This window comes from Protopterus annectens, chromosome 10.part0 (genome assembly GCF_019279795.1).
Source record: "Protopterus annectens isolate FY-2018-M chromosome 10.part0, PAN1.0, whole genome shotgun sequence".
Lineage (NCBI taxonomy): Eukaryota > Metazoa > Chordata > Ceratodontiformes > Protopteridae > Protopterus > Protopterus annectens.
Genome location: NC_056744.1, coordinates 1,048,125,213 through 1,048,143,366, shown reverse-complemented (window position 1 = coordinate 1,048,143,366; position 18,154 = coordinate 1,048,125,213).

The window sequence follows — 18,154 nt, the reverse complement described above, 5'->3', positions numbered from 1 at the left end:
ATATATATATATATATAATCTACAAGGTGGTAAGAAATGGATATAAAGCAGATATGTTATTTCTCTATTCTTTTTCTAGCTATGAATAATTCCCCGGGATTCATTTAGCTTAAAATTCTGTGCAGGAACAGTGTAGCCATTCCTGTATGGAATATGGCCCCAAGCGATCCAGCAAACAGCTGATCTGACATGCATAAGTGTGCCTAGACTGTTCTTGCATGGATACGACTGCAGAATGCTAATTGCTGCATTTTCTGGTAAAAACCAAGCAATTAAACAAGCAGGCAGGTATCCGTGCAAGAACAGTGTTATTTGCAGAAATGTATTCGATTACTAACTGAATGCATTTCTGCAAATAACAAAACAGAGGCATGACAGCTCCCAAAAAAGCATGTATTATTTGGCCATTGGCATGGAAAACTGATTATTTTTTATAAAAATCAAACTTATTTTTTTTGGCCAATCTCGGCCATTTAAGCAAAGGGTAGAGGCGTTCAAACGGGATCGTGACAAAAAAATAAAAAAAAAAATGTGAAAACTCAATTTTAGGGGAAATCTGCATTTTGCCATTATAGTCTATGGCATGCAGAATCAAAACAATACCAGGGTACACTGGTTGTCAAGGGGAAAGGCTCTGTGTTAGTACAGTAACTATGGACTAAAGCAGTGGGGTATGCAAATGAGGGAAAATGTACTGAATCACAAAAATCTTCTAAGTCCCAAACTGCACCTAACTGTGTAGGTGCTATAGCATGATAGTGTAACTAGAAGGAGCAACAGACATGAAAAAGGGGTATGTCAGGCATGTTGTAATCAGATTGGAGCCCTATGGTGCAGAGATAAGCTTAGCTAAGCACAGTTAAGCAAGGGGGTGTGTCTGAGGCTGTATTGACTTATTCCATGAAATGAGGAGCATGTTCATGCCCAGGGGAGGGACATTTCTTCCTGTTTACATTAGCTAAACAAACAGCTTTGCACGGTGTGCACCTGGTCTAAAACAAAACAAACAAACAAAAAACCCAGAAATAGCAGGACTGTTTACATTTGGGCACCACGTTTGAGCAGCATGCATCGGGCCTTAAAAGCGGAGGAAATGGGAAGGGAAAAAGAGGAAAAAGGAAAATAACAGAATAAAAGCTGTCAAGAACAAATTATATAGCTAGCAAGAGGAATGCTTTATAGTCAGCCAGTCAAACAGGCAGCATCTGCAGCACAGCAGTATAAACTATGGAAACACCTTACAGTATTTTTCCCACAAACTCTGCACCATTAGTGTACACATGTGGAGGAATTTTAACTGGAAAAATATTAGGGGCTGCCATTGCTTCGATCCAACAATATGTGCTAGAGGCTGAGGGCGGTGAGGAGGATAATGCTGACATCCGACACAGACCGAGGAGGAGAAGGATGTTCAGACCCAGGGTAACTTACCAGGGGCTACATTATTTGAAGATAGTAGAGCACTACAGGGTAGACAGAGGCATACTACAGCAAATCACTGAGCTGTGCCGGCCTTAACTCAGACCTAGAGCCAACAGAGGGGAACCCATACCAGTGGATACCAAGGTATGTGTAGCCTTAAAAATTCTAGCTACAGGTACTTTCCAAAGACCTACTGGGGACATCATGGGGGTCTCACAGGCATCTACATCCAGGGTACTCCACCAGTTCCTGGATGCCATGCTACCACATGCAGGTGAGCACATTTACTTCCCCAACACCCATCAGGAGAGGACCAGCAATATGTGTCTCTTCTACCATGTAGCAGAATACCTGGAGGTACTAGGTGCCATAGACTGCATGCACATCCACATCAAAGTACCACCCGGTGAACAGGGTAGGATCTACATAAACTTCAAGGGCTTCCCCTCCATCAACTGCCAGGTCATGTGCAATGCCCAAGGCATTATCATGAATGTTTGTGCTGGCAGCCCTGGAAGCTATCACAGCTTCCACATCTGCCATTCATCACAGCTGTACCGGGCATTTGTCAGTAGGGGCATCCTGTATGGCTATCTGGTGGGGGATGCTGGCTATGCCCTGGAACAGTGGATGATGACACCCATTAGAAATGCACACACACCCACACAAAAATGCTATAAAGAGGCACACACACAAACCAGGATCATTATAGAGCATGTGATTGGGATGCTCAAATCACGGTTCCACTGCCTTAACATATCTGGTGGAGCTTTGCAGTATTCTCCAGCCACATGTGCACACATGTTCATAGCATGTGCCATGCTACACAATATGATCATGCGGAAACAGCTGCAGCAGAAACAGCATGGGGAAGGGCCACACAGCCCACAATCATTGCCAAGGTCCCCACAAGCACAGAGGGACTCAGAAGAGGAGGCCCCTGAGCCTGATCCTGTAGGCAAACAGAGGCGTGCCCAATATGCTCAGGCCTTGGCAAAGAGGCAACACATAGCACACACACTGACACTGTAGGGACCCCAGGGACTGATAACTCTCCCTGACTCACACACATACCATAAAATGGATGACACATGCATCGCATTACCTGTAACTTACCATGTATAGGCAGTGTACTGTGTGCATCCAACATAGGCGGCCATCAAGCAGCATCCTCAGAACTGCAGCAAGCACAAGGTAAGTCAGTCTTCTCAAAAATAAATTAATGGATTAGTATGTTTTCTAGCATAGCTATGGTAAAGCTGCATGCATGCAAGGGAATGGGGTGGCCTACTGGGATAGCAGCACACAAATTACAGCTGTGTGGGACACCAGGAAATGACTGGCCAACACTGGCCTCCACACACTATGCAGTAGTACCCAAGGTGGCAAATCCCACTGCAGTTATGTGTGGGGACAACTAACTGGGGGGGGGTCATAGGCACAGTCATGGATGTCAGTGTGGAGGTCCCATACCTACCCTTCACACCCACAGAGCAAGTCAGCTGTAGAAAACCACAGAGACATGTCTAGTAAAGGCACACAAATGGTGGCAATGTTGAATTAGCCCCTACAGATTCAGACAATGATAGCACAACAGAACTCACAGTTGCAGAAAGGCTGCAAAGGTTAAGAAGTCTGAAACTCAAATGTATACCAGTATGATCTGACCTGTGCTCTTTACTGATATGCCTCTAGTCCCCAAGACAGGGCACAATAGCATGGTAAATGGAACCAAAATGTAAAGCAAATATCAGCACAGTCTTTGCAAATGTGTGCAGTTAACAGGTGTCGTCCCCCCAATATGCCAACACAAATGCAGTAACATGTATGTTTGCAGGGAAATAGCAGCATAGCACACATTGGGAGGGCTATACCAGTCCACATGAAAATATGTTGCCTGTCCACAATACGCAGGGGTCAATGAGCTATGTGTATGTATGATTAATACTGTCTGGATCTGGCAGGCACGTTCTCCTGGCAGTCGTCTTGTAGTGCCCTAGGTACAGTGCTGTCTTTGACAGGGCCATGTGCAGGTAACTGCAGTGCCAACTGTTATGCATGTCAGTGATACCCACTGCTCTGCCACTGCCACATCTGGAAGTCACAGTGCTATGTGGAATATACTACACATATTAGTGACATCTTAAAGGATGTGTATCTGATGTCCCAAGGCTTTTGTGAATATAAGTGCTTTTTGGTACTGTTATCAGTGGTCATTCTCAATAATCCTTTTTTCCTATGTTTGCTTTTACATATAACGGACATGCCTGCACAGTAGAATGCACTCTGTACCCACACCCATAACTCCCAACCTCTGACAGCAAGATGTCTAGGCAAGGGCAGAAATAAAAATGGAACAAAGGCACAATGATAGGCGTGTGTTGTAAATATCGCCCTTATGTACTGAGAAAGTTGGTAGGGTGAGGGGTTTTCAGTAGCAGAAATCGTCAGGAGGTTATGTAGTCTGAAACAGTAATGTCTGTCATTATTTTGTAACATCACTCTTCAATTATATATAACTAACTTGCCATAAAAACACAACTTTATGTAGAAAGGATGAAACCTCTAGCCAAACACCTGGACAACCTGCCAAAAAATGTACAGATGAGAGGTATGCCCACACAAGGATATGACATCTCAGGTTAGGAAGATACCACACAAGTAGGAGATCCCCAGTCAGTATATCACCAGGTTGCTGGACTGTTTGCACAGTGCGTCATTACTAACTGGCTGTAGCCACACCTCACAAATGGCCTTGTTGGGCAACAGTGTACATAGCTGCCCTCATAATATTGGTCTATGCATCACACACCTAGTATTCCTTTGCTAAAGCACTGTGATGATCTGAGGATGTCTGGCACTAGGTAATGACACAATACATTGCAGTGTCACACTATAGATATGTCAGAAAATGTCTGCTAAACAAGACAAGTACCCTGAGGAAAGTCATGTGTACTCCTGAGAGGCATGGCTGTAGCACACAAAACCCTGGACTGGAATACACCTGTCTCTGGAATGGAGTCCCACACTAACTATAGAAGGTCACACTGGGTATGCTCCTACACTTAGAGAATCACAGGACATGTTGGAACCCATATTGGAATATATGACTGGAGTGTGCATATATGTCTGTGCATACAGACAGCTATGTACACCTCAACTGTCTCCACATACACACATCAGACAGGATTATCCTCAGCTAGCTGTTGGCCCATATGTGATATATCTGCATCTCTTGTGTGAGATACGCACACATATATATTGACCCCCAGATAACAACATATGTCAAGCATACACACACATAGATGTGGGGAAGTGAGAGTCGAGAGACAGACATTGATAGATAGAGAGACACAGGGGGACACAGATAGAGTGAGTCACACACACGGATACCCTAAATAACATACAGTGATGTCTTGCTGTGGACAGTGGCATACCAGTTGTAAACAGTTGTACATGCCAACATAAAAGGTGAGCCCCATTTTGTAAAAGTACTAAGGTTGGGTTTATAATATCACACCACCTGTGTGTGTGTGTGTGTGTGTGTGTGTGTGTGTGTGTGTGTGTGTGTGTGTGAGTGTGTGTGTGTGTGTGTGTGTGTGTGTGTGTGTGTGTGTGTGTGCATGTGTGTGTGTGTGTGTGTGTGTGTGTGCGTGTGTGTGTGTGTGTGTGTACGTACATCTAAGTATTAGGAGACTGTTCCCACTCAGTACACTTCACATTGCCCTACTTCACAAGATCTGCTGCTGTCATTCACCTTAGAAGTACCATTGGACACCCATCAACCCTATAAGCTCTGTAGTACATGCAATAATTGTGTGACACTATAGTACAAATAACTAGATAGGTAGGGGTTCTAATCTCAATACTGGCAAATGTGTGTGTGTGTGTATGTGTGCGTGTGTGTGCATGTGCGTGTGCGTGTGTGTGTGTGTGTGTGTGTGTGTGTGTGTGTGTGTGTGTGTGTGTGTGTGCGAGAGTGAGGGAGTGTGTGTTTGTAGGTGAAACAGTTTTAGGCCATTCCCACCCACAACACTTCCCAGTGCCCCACTTTATCAGTCCTGCTGATGTCATTCCACTTATTGACACCTGTGGCTAGTTGGCAGCCCAATAAACTCTGTAGCACATGTGATAAATGGGTAACACTATAGTACAAATCACTAGCTAGGCATGGGTTCTAATCTCAGCTCTGGCAAATGAGTGTGTGTGTATGTTTGTAAGAAGAAGTATTTTGATAAGTCTCCCACCCACTGCCCTACTTTATCACTCCTGCTGATGTCATTCCCCTTATCAGCACCTTTGGCCAGTTGTTAACCCAGTAAGCTCTTTAGCACATACAATAACTGTGTAAAACTATAGACCAAATAACTAAATAGGCAGGGATTCTACTCTCAGATCTGGCAAACGTGTGTGGGTGTATAAGTGTGTGTGTATGTGTGTATGTTTGTAGAAATAAGTAATTTGATATGTTTCCCACCCACTGCCCTCCTTTATCAGTCATGCTGATTTCATTCCCCTTATAGGTTCATAGGTGTGTAGTAGGCTAATGGCCCTGGAGCCTTTACCAGCCTAGCCCTTAGAAGTGCCCTGCCATTGTGCCACCCGATTTAAGTTCCCAGTGCCTCTATTAAGTAGAACCACTGGAGTGATCCATGGGGTGAACTTTCTATTACCCATCCACTTATCAAGATTTCTCTGGAACAGGGTCAGCTAGGTGCTCTGGTTGACATGTATGGGGAATCTGTTCCAGGGCATGTGCAGTCTCTGGGTGAGGAACCTGTCCCTCCAGCATGTTGTGTTGATTGTGGCAATGAGGTTGAGGTCTCTGCAGTGTGTGGTGTGGAGGGATTGGGATATCTTTAGACGTAGCATTTCTAAAAGATTTGGGTGAGACATGGCTTTGTATGTAAGTTTGTAAGTAGGTCATATGAGACAGAGAATAGCTGGAGTCTTTTTAGTCTGTCTGTGTAGAACATGTGTTTAATGCCTAGGATCCTCTTTGTGAGGTACTTCTGTGACCTCTCCAGCTGTTGCAGGTGTCTAGTGAGGTACATGCCAAATGAGCCATTATACTTGATGATTGGTCTAATAAGGGAAGAGTAGGCAGAGATGATGACCTCTTTCTTCCTGGATGTAAAACCCTCGGTAATGAAATGTGCCACATAGAAGGACTTCCTGACCACAGTGGCAATATGGTGGTTGAAGGAGAGGTTGCTGTCAACCTATGTCCCCAGATCTTTTATAACACCTACAGTGTTCAGTGGGCTCCCATCGATGTGGTACTTAGAGGGAATCAATTTTTTTAGCAAAAGGGGATGATGTTGCATTTTGTGGTGTTAAGCTTCAGGCCATGGTTTCCACAGCAGTCATTGGTCAAAGTGAAGCCTTTCTATTGGATGTCTGCATCACTTGTGGAGTTAATGATGGCTCTCAGCTTGCAGTTATCTGTGAACTTGGTCAGCCAAAGTTCCTTTGTGTTTACCTGGATTCCTAAGAAGTAGATGCTGAACAGGAGAGTACCCAGGAGTAATCCCTGTGGGACTTCACTCGTGACTGGTTGGCTCGCTGCTTTCACACTGTGTGTTCTATCTGTGAGCCAATTTGCAACCCACCTAGTGATATAGGGGTTGATGCTTAGTTTGATGGGTTCATTAATAATTCCTGACTGAAGAATCGTATCAAAAACCATAGCCAGATTGATGTAGGCTGTATGCAGTGCCTTACCATCATACACAACCCTGGTGACTGACTCAAAGAAGTCAACCAGGTTGAGCAGGCATGATCTCCCTTTCACAAAGCCAAACTGTGTGGGGTCCAGAGTTAGGAGATTACCTATATCTTTGTCGAACAGGTCCCTGATGATGTGCCACATAGCTGTGCATATCAGACTTGTTTGGCTAATGGGCTGATAATTCGCAGGCTGTCTAGTCGTTACCCCTTTATGGAGAGGGATGACTGTGGCATTGCACCATTTGGGAGGGACAAGCCTGAGGTGAGGCTGTGATTGAACAGGGCACGTGGATGTGGTGACAGGTATCTTTGTAGTCCATGTAAAATACAGCCAGGGATATTTTTGGGTTCCATGGAAGCTGTATTCTTGCCTATGGAGAATGCAGGTTTAACCTGGGCTGCAGTAATCCTGGGTGCCTGGCATTCTAATAGCATTCTGATTGTTCCCTTAGGAGGCAGAAGAGGGGTAAAACTGGCACTGAATGTGTTGCGAAGAATGTTGGCAATATCTGTTGGCTCAGTATAGGAGGTAGTATTGTGCAGTAACTCAGCGCACTTCTGGGTATTGCAGTGGAGGTTCTTGATATAACTACCAAAGGCTTTGTGATTATTATCAGTGTCTGCTGCAATTCTGCTGTCATAGCTGGCTTTAGATGATTTCATGAGGGATCTCAAGTTGTTGTTGAGGCTAATAAGGGAGTTTTACCACTCTTGGACTCCACCTTTTTCTGCATCAGTTTCTTCCTTCTGTTGCACAGGTTATTAATGGCATGAGACCACCAGATTGTCCTCCAGTATTTGGAGGAGAGCGTCATGGTTCTGTTGGGTATGGATAGTTCCATGCATTTATTTACATGCTTGTACAGTGCATTTGTGTATGATTTGGCAGTCATGCAGCTATTTTCAATTGGCATGGGTGCTGTGAAATTAGCTAACTCTGTTTTTAGGATTCCAAAGTCAGCTTTGGAGATGTTTTTCAAGGTGGTTACCTTTGCAGAGGATGTGGATGAGATGTGGATTTCCATGGTGATTACTTTATGGTTGGATCTGACCAGGTAGGGATTGACTACTGTTGTCAAGCAACAGTACCATATGTTATTAATCAACACAGGTCAAGGATGTTGCTTCATCTACTGGGGGTCAGAATGAGCTGGTCCAGGGCATTGAAACTAATGATTTCCAGGAAGTATTGGGCCAGTTCATTGGTGCTTGAGTACTTTTCCCAGTTGATGGAGGAGTAGTTGATGTCACCTAGTATGAGAGTGTTAGGTTGGACTTTGATAGATTCCAGAGTGTTGAGGAATGTGGATTGAGAGTCTAGGGACATGGATGGGGACCTATAGCAGGCTATGACCTGGATTGCACTATTATCCAATGTCAATTGTACCTGAAGTATCTCAGATGCATTATGCTGGGATACTAGTCTGGAGGTATGCATATCCTTTATGAATATGTAGGCACCACCACCTTTGAAGCTGTGGTCCATGTTTTAGAGCTGACAGGTATGCAATGAGTTATAGCCTTGTAGTGCAGGGGTGCTGTCTGCTGCTGTAAACCAGGTCTCCCTTACATCACAAATGTCAATGTTCTCCATTTTGAGGAGTGCTTTGAGTGACTGCATCTTGAGATTTAGATATTTAGTGTTGAGCAACATGACCCTCAAACTGCATTTATTTATAGCTGTTACGGTGGTAATTTGATTTGGAACACCACCTATAAAGTGACTATAGGGGTGGCAAGAGACTTAGCCAGTACCTGGAAACCCAGGGGTGACAGACGCAGGCCATCTCTGGCAAGGTATCGTGGTCTGTCAATCATGTCATCCCAAGCAGACAGATACTGGATCCCTGAGAATGGCACCAGACACTTAAACCAATTGTTGAACTCAATCATTTCTTGTCTGTACTCCCGTACTATTCTGTGTGATAGTAGTATACTGCTGAGGGCTACTGTCATTCATGCCCTGGCCCACGTAATCTGAGAGCTCCACCATGTTTCTTTTCATGTAGTCCAGGGAGGTGTGTCTCAGGTCATTCACACCCACATGAACAATGACAGAGTGATACTTGTAGTTGTTATGGAGTGACCTGACTTGATTTTATGTGTTGGATTCTGACATCTGATAGACAGCTGATGGTTACCTTCTCCATATTCAACCTAGTGAGTGGGGCATCTGTGTGTCTCATTATTGAGTCACCTATGATCACTGTATTGGGCAAGGTGGTTAGCCTTAGGGGTTTAGGTTGATGGACACAATGTGTAGGTGAGATATGTGTCCTGTGGTTTGTGCTGTGTTGTGGTAGTTGAGTAGGTGTCTGTCTTGGTGGTCTCTGCTGTTTGGGTGAATGTCTATTTAGTGCCTCAGTGAAGGTGGGTGTGTGTTTTTTGTTTGTATGTCAGAGCTGTGATAGTGGATGTTCTGGAGGGGTATGCATTCCACGTGGTGTGGTGCAGGTGTTGACCCTTCTACTCTTGGCCAGCTAGTCCAGTCTTCGCTGGAGAGTGCATATCTTCCAATTTGATGATATGTGGTATCTCTCACAAGTCTGAGTGTTGGGAGTGTAGAGGAGAGGGTTGTCTGTGTACATGAGGCAGTTGCAACAATGCCTCAGAATATCCAAGTGCAACAGGTTAATAAGCAAAAGCACAGAGAACTGCACATTAATCATGCCAGGAGGGGTGGTCATAACTACTAAGTACTGGAGCTAATTCCATGAGGAAAGACTACTGCTGATGGCTCTCATGTGTGCTGGAATAACTGATACAAAATCTTGGTGAAATGCAAAGCTATTAGGCTATTTGAAGTGCAACAGAGAAAGAACTAGCAAGATCTAAGGAAAAAACTGAAGGTAGATTTTCTGGCACCTGTAATAGTTTACCTCAGCTGTGAAGTTATCAGCATCTTTGGCCAGTTGTCAGTCCAGTAAGCTCTGTGGCACATGCAGTAACTGCGTAACACTATAGTACAAATAACTAGATAGGCATAGGTTCTACTGTCAGATCCGGCATATGTGCATGTGTTTCTGTGAAAATCATATACTGTGTGGATTATACCATTTTGAGTCGTGTACCACCATGTACACTTAACATCACCCTACTTTACTAGGCCTGTTGATGTCATTCACCTTAGAAGTACCTTGGGACAAGGTAAAATTATATAAGCTCCATGGTGCATCTGATAACTGCGTAACACTATAGTAGTAACAACTAGATAGATAGGGGGGTCTAATCTCAATACTAGCAACTGTGTGTTTTTGTGTGAGGATCATATCCTGTTTGGGTGATACCATTTTGATGTGTGTACTATCCACGCCTGTTTATCACCTCCTGGTGGCATTACTTTATATAGCATGGTATCGGCATCTGCCTCACATGCAGCATGTTCAACCATTGTACAGGCCATACCAGTCCTCTGTACATATGTCTGTGGAATATCCAGATGTTTGCAACCTATACATTGTCTGTGTCCCTTAACAATGCCCATGTATGTGATATTGTTTCCAAATCCTTCACAGTGAGTATGGTGACACATGCCAGCATCAGGTATCATACCTGACTGAAACATTATGCTGATACAACTCTGTTACACTATCACTTGTCCAGGCTTGTAGGAACAATACATGACTCCAGATACTATTTCTAATGGGTTATCTCATCATCCATGAAGGCATTCACAACATTAAGTGTTGTAAGAGGTAGTTTATGTCCCATGCATATAATCTATGCAGAGCGTGTCATGTGTATGTAGTACTACAGTACATCAAAGTGGATATGTAGGTTTACTAATCTGTCTATTGCCAACTGTGTTTGTGTTACTGTATGCACATCCCCTGTGTCAGTCCTTACTGTGTGTATCCAAAGGATATTTAATTTTGTCTCCCCGTTCCACTCTGTGCACTCAGGAATACATACCACAAACCTGTCATACACAGTTTCATGCATACCCTCACCAACTGCATCTGGGTTGAGTGTATGGGAAAGAAATGGCAGGACCAACAGGTGTTGACAGGTGAATCTATTGCAGTTAATGTAATGGCTATGCTTGTGATGGACCTGCTGACAGTACTGCAGTAACCTGTTCTGTATGTATGAGCCTGTGGTACTACACAACACTGAGGTGACATGTCTGAAGGCTACCTGTCTGTGACAAGGGTTATGTATGCAAGGTCACACTGTCTGACAACAGTGTCCCTCACACATGCATACACACCTGGTACATGTACATATAAAGCTATACCTTGCCTATGACATGGTTTGTGTATTACCACTCTGCAATGCTCCCTCTTGGGAATGTCTTCAGGGCCACAGCCTGCAGACACACAGACACCTGGAATACAAACAGAAAACAGCATGTCAGACTACATTCAGTCAGTGGTACTAACAGCAATAAGGCATCCTGGCTATTAAGGTACATACACCTGTATGTGTGCCCATAAGAAATGCAAGCTGACAGCACCTTACACAGTTTTACATAGCTACACTGTACTATATTCACCCTGTGCATCAGTTCATATTAGTATGTCCCTGCATCAATGTTATGGATGACAGGGATGTGGTACAGGTTTCGTCATATGCACAGGGTATGGTGCGGGTTTGCCAGGGGCCTAGGCTGCGCCAAACATTTGACATCATGTGCGTGTGTGTGTTTGGAGGGGTATCCAACAGTTGGGCTGTGCAGAGGTGCTGTTTGTGTCTGGAGGTGACCTGCCTGCAATACAGATATGTGTGTGTGTATGTATGCACACAGTCACACCATCTGGCTGCCCTACACAGGGTTATGTTGGACAGCTGTGGACCATACATGGCAAGGTGTCCAGTTCACAATCTCTGGCCACAGATATGGGAACTGGTCCTGCCAGGGGTATCACTGGCACCACCAGGCCCAAGGCCAAATGCAGTACTGCTTCCTGATGGTGACTGCTGTCTGCTAGATCTGTGTCCCTGATGGGAGCATCCAGGACCACATGCCCATGCCTGCTCCAGTGTGATGTGGACAGCAGCCTCCCCTTCAGTAGTGCTGGTGTCACTGCCACTATGGGAGTGTGAAGGTGCATGGCCCCGTAGGCTCTCAACTGTTGGTGCTAACCTATGTCCACATAGCCGATGCCTATCTCCCACCACACGCTCTAGCACAGACATGCCATGGTTGAGGATTGCCAAAGTCTTACCCCACCGTCTATTCATGACCTTAGTATTTTGACATGTGGCCTCAACAAGGTCATGCATGTCGCCACGTAAATCAGGAAGTGTTGTATCCACCACTCTGAGTATTTGTTTGGTGTGGAGTTCCCTACATGCCTGTACATCCATGACAGCTCAAAACATGCGTCTGGTGACACCTGCTGTTGGACTTGCGACAATGTCTTCACAAGCAGCAGTCCTCCTGTGAGCACCCCTGTCCATCCACCTGTGTGGGACCTCGCCTGCACTCTGGCTATGGCCAGTGTCTATACTCACACCTGCTATAGTCACCACACTCGCCTGTTCATGCCACCACCTGCCAACTGTCCATCATCTGTGGTCACTGTTGATGGGGTATATGTGGGCATTGTCACTGTGTGCAGGGATGGTGTGGGCAACAGTGGGATGCCAACCAATGGCACAGATTCAGCCCCTGACAACCCCACCTGTACCTCACTATTCCTAGTATCATTGTCAGAGACTGCAGAGACAATGACATCAGTTTTCAAGCGGGAAGGACCCCAAACCCCATCACCACCTCTCAGGGAAAACAACATATGTACATTAATACCTGCACTTTGAGGTTGGCTGGCACACACATGCACACATGCACACATACACACACACACACACCCACACACACCCACACACACACACACACACACACACACACACACACACACACATACACACACACACACACACACACTTACAGGTGAGGTGGCACAAATCTGTTACACAGACCTCACATTACCCAAATGGTGACATGCATGACACATGGCTCTCAACATCTTGCATTGCAGCCATTTCTACTCCATGTAACTAACAATATAGAGCTCTGGGATACATGAGTAGTGTTAGTAGGTGATGACCCTTCCCCAGCACAGACTGCACCCATGTACACATCATTGCTGTTCACCTGTATAGCACAGTGGCAAGTACTACAGAACATACCTCACAACTGTACAGATCCTTGCAGGATGTGTAGATGTCTGGCTCATATCTTTGCTTTGTTTCTCATAACCCCTGTGTTTGTCTGATACACAACTGGCATGGTCTGAGGAAAGACATCACTGATTAATGACATACATTTGAGTTTCAGACCTCCAAACCAGCATTAAATGTATGGTCACACAATTCCTGTTATACCACCAACCTTCTAAGCTTACAGTGGATATAATAAGTGTACACAACCCTTTTAACATGACATGTTCTTGTAATATATAAAGTGAGACCACAATAATGCATTCAAAAATATTACCCACCTTTCATGTGACATATGATCTGTGCAATCCAGTCAATAAACAAACAAATGTGTTACGTGTAAAATATAATGAATGAAATATGTACAATATGGTGGTTGCATAAGTGTGCATACCCTTAAAATGATACCTTGTTGAAGTACCTTGTAAGTGACTTATAACATTCACTCTTCTTGGGAAGGTGTCCATCAACATGGCACATCTTGACTGGGCATTATTTGACCAGTCTTACTTGCTATGGTCCCCCAACTCAGTCAGATTGCAAGGGCACCTCATGTCCACAGCCCTCATCAGGTCACACTGTGTTTTGCTATCTGGTTTAGGTCTAGGCTCTAGTTGGGCCAATCCGAAGCCATGAATGTGTTCAGGTGGAGCCATTCTTAAGTAGCTTTGGATGTATGCTTCTGGTGTTTGTCATGTTGAAGGCTGACAACCCTCCACATACTCACCGTTCTTTCAGATGAATGATGGATTTGGGCCAGACGTGATTGTTATTTGGAACTGTTCAGAATTCCCACCACTGTGACTACAGGACCAGTTCTGGTTTTGGAACAGCATCCCCACAGTAGGCCAATGCCAATAGCATGATTCACCATGGTGATGGTGGTCTTCAGGTGAAGAGAGGTGTTACTTGTGCACCACATGTACCTTTTGGTATTTTGGCTGTGAGGTTGATCCATTATACCATAACACATTTTCACACATGGCTTTGAGAGACTTGATGTGCTGTATTGCAAATTGCATCCATCCCTGAATGTTTTTTGGTGTAGGGAAATGCTTCCATCTTCTGACCCTACCCCACAGGCCAGACTTATGCAGAATACAGGAGATTGTTCTCACATGTAATACACAACACCAGTACTTGCAAGAGATTACTGCAGCTTCCTCAGTGTTGCTTAATGTCTCCTGGCAGCCTCCCTGACCAGATTTTGACATGTCTTTTCATCAGTTTTGGAGGAACATCAGGTTCTTTTCAACAGCACTGTTGTCCCATATTCAATCCACCTTTTGATGACTGTTTCCACTGTGTTCCATGGTGTATGCAATGCTGTGGTAATGTTGTTGTACCCTAATCCTGACTGATACCTTTCAAATATGAGATCCCTTTGCTGCTTTATAAGCTGTCTGCAAGCCACACCTGATGCTGTTGCAAGCAACTGAGCAAATGTCATGAATATCCTACTTGGCCAACAAACTGTTATTTGGTGTTACTCAGAGTGCCTTTACTTGATGGCAAGTGTGTACCCAAAAAGACTGAATGCAGTCAGTAAATCACAAGCTGCTGCAATAAAATATTATTTGAAGGGTGTGCACACGTATGCATTCAGCTTATTGTAAGGTCTGTATACTCCATATTTGGTGCCTAACAGATTGGTTGGTTTTACAAGTGAATTGTTCATTATTTGGGTCACATTAAAGGTTGGAAAAGGTATGGACGGACATATTGTAGTCTCAATTTGTATATATCACAAACACCTGGCATCTTAACAGGGGTGCGTGCATTGTTTATGTCCACTGTATAAGAGTAATGTTTCACACGTATCTATTTTAGGCCGTTTGCCCCCCCCCCCATTTTGTTGGTCACTGTCTAGAAGTCTTGTACTGACAGGTTGTGAGGTATGCTACAGGAATGTTACACTCTCTTCAGATAGGCCCCTGTGGTGACCACTGTGATGCAATGCAGATAACCACACCCCAAGTGAACATGCACATAAAGCAATATGGCTATGAACGACAGTTGTGTGCATGGTAAATTGCATGACCTTCACATGACTGGGGTATTGCCAAACTGCAACAGAACAATTTTGTACTCACCAGCTTCAGGCTGCTATCACACATGCAGACCAGAGGGACCTAGGTAATTGTGGGAGAGAGGTATTGTCAGCAGACTCACATCTGGCATTGTTACAGGATGGATGTAGCATGTCTGCACATTTACAGTACAAACCCCAATACTACACAATGTGCTGTCCTTCACCATAGATTTGCACTTCTGTGCATTAGAAAACCCCATCCACAACTGCAACCTGACCTGACGCATGCATGTAGATACTCTACAGATACAAGTATATCTGCTACACTAGTCTAGTAATCTCCACTGGGGCCTTACCTGCACATTCCTCGTCCATTGTCTGGGTACCACCCACCTCCAACATGTGGGGGTCTGTACCCTGATGTTGTACTGGGATGGGTACCCCAAGGTTGATAAGGAGCTCCTTGGTGGGTGTCAGTGGGGGGTGCATGGCTGGGCCCCCACCTGTGGCTGTGTGGTCCCTGGCCATGGTAGCAGCTCCCCCAGTGAGGGCCAGTTAATTGCATAATTTTCTATTCCTCATTCAGGTCTGTGTAGAGGGATGACATTGGCCATCTTCCATGTGAATGGGGTGTGGATGGTGCTGAGGCTTAGTGTGACTACAGTGAGTAATGGAGCTGGGAGCACATGGCTGAGTTCATGTAGGATGCGGACAGGGATGTTATTAGGTCCCATGGATACTTACATTTATTTCCTTTCAGTAAGCAATATGTACCTACTCACTGGTGATGAGGGGAGCAGTGGAGGTGCTGTGCATATCCACTTATAGTGATGCTGAGCCAGTTGGGTGATGTTTGCCCTAACGCTATCTGCAGTAGGTTGGCTATAACTATGTTGTGTGTGTATGTGGTCTGATCGACCACCATTACAGGCTGGGTTGGTTTGTTGCCTCTGAGATTGCATACATATGTGAAGATGGCCTTGGGATTGGCCTTGGTGGATGTGTCCAATTTGTGCTCATAGTTAGCCTTACAGTAATCCATCTGTGACCTTATATGCTTGTTCAGACAACAGCTGACTCGATGCCAAGTTGGTGCCTGCTCCTACTTTGCCCTGTGCAGCCAATATAGGGTCCAAGTCTGTGGTTTGTGTATTGCTGCTGTCCAGCAAAGGGTGTTACTCTACTTTGGTGGAGGCAGGTTTTACAAGTAAGGTATGGCTGAGTCTATACCACTATCTAGGTGTTCATATAGCTGTTTGTAGTAGGCATGGACACAAAGTCAAAACACAGTCGGACACCTCTCCAGTTTCAAACTTATAATCATGCTTATTGTAGTACCCATGGCTGTGTCAGGGCAATACAACAACCAGTAGCTGTAGAAATGTCACTCTGTTGGATGCACAGTAACTAAGATTACACACATATACAACATGTACAGCTTATTTAACTGACATTTTGCATCCCATGTCTGTTGCTATGAGGCAGACAGATACACCTACTCATACTGACATGTGCACAGGTAATACATGACATAAATTTCTGTTCTATGCCAGTATGGCACACTGTATTCACACTTTTGCTGCCCAGTCATCCTTCTCAACCCGTTAGAGCAGGACATCTGTAGGACACCACACATACATGTGGGGTGGGGGGCAATGGGACAACATTAGTGACACTGTCTTAATATTGCTGTAACACACTTGAGTCATTCGATATCACAGTAGCCTTTGCATTGACAGGCATACCCTGGAGGTTGTCCAACACTCATATGGCAGGAAGAAAGGAGAAAGGCTAGGAGTGTGGTAGTGAGGATAAGAACTTTTAATGTTGGCAGTATGACTGGTATAGGGACAGAGCTCGCTGATATGATGGCCAGAAGGAAGGTTGATATACTATGTATGCAAGACACCAGATGGAAGGGGAGTATGGCTAGGTGTATCAGAGGCAAGTCACAATTGTGCTATCATGGTGTGTATGGGAGGAGAAAGGGGGTAGGGGTTATCCTGAAGGAACAGTATGCCATGAGTGTTTTTGGTGGATGAAATGAGTGTCTGATAGAGTGATGTTTATGAAGTGGAAATTGATGGTGTAATGATGACTGTTGTTAGTGCATATGCTAGGCAAGTTGGTAGTGTGATGGATAAGAAAGAGAAATATGAAGTCAGTTGGATGACATGGTGATGACTGTTCCCAAGGGTGAGAGAGTGGTGATTGCAGCAGATTTCAATGGGCATGTTAGTGAAGGGAACAGAGCAGATGAGGAAGTGATGGGCATGTATGGTAAGCAAAGGGATGCAGATGGTGAGATGGTAGTAGATTTTGCAAAAAGGATGGACATGGCTGTGGTGAATACATACTATAACAAGAGGGAGGACCATAGGGTGACATACAAGAGTGGAGGAAGATGCACACAGTTGGAATATATCCAATGTAGCAGGGCCAATTTGAAGGAGATTGGAGACTGTAAAGTGATGACAGGGAAAAGTGTAGTTATCACATGCAGTTCCATGCACACATCTGGAACAGTACTTTACTATTCAAATACCATGTGTAGGTCTCTCACATTTCTGAGACAAACAAGTATATGATAGCTGTATTCACAAGTAACATTTGGATATGTATGACATCCCAGTAGCTGGCCTATCATTAGTTGTATTCACAAGTAGCATATGGATATGTACAACATCCTAGTAGATGGCCTAGCATTGTCACAGTCAGTATTGTTCAACACACACCCCAGTAGTAGCCATATGTGAGCCATCCTTTCCTGGGGTGACTCAGGGGCCTGACCTATGATCTATATCA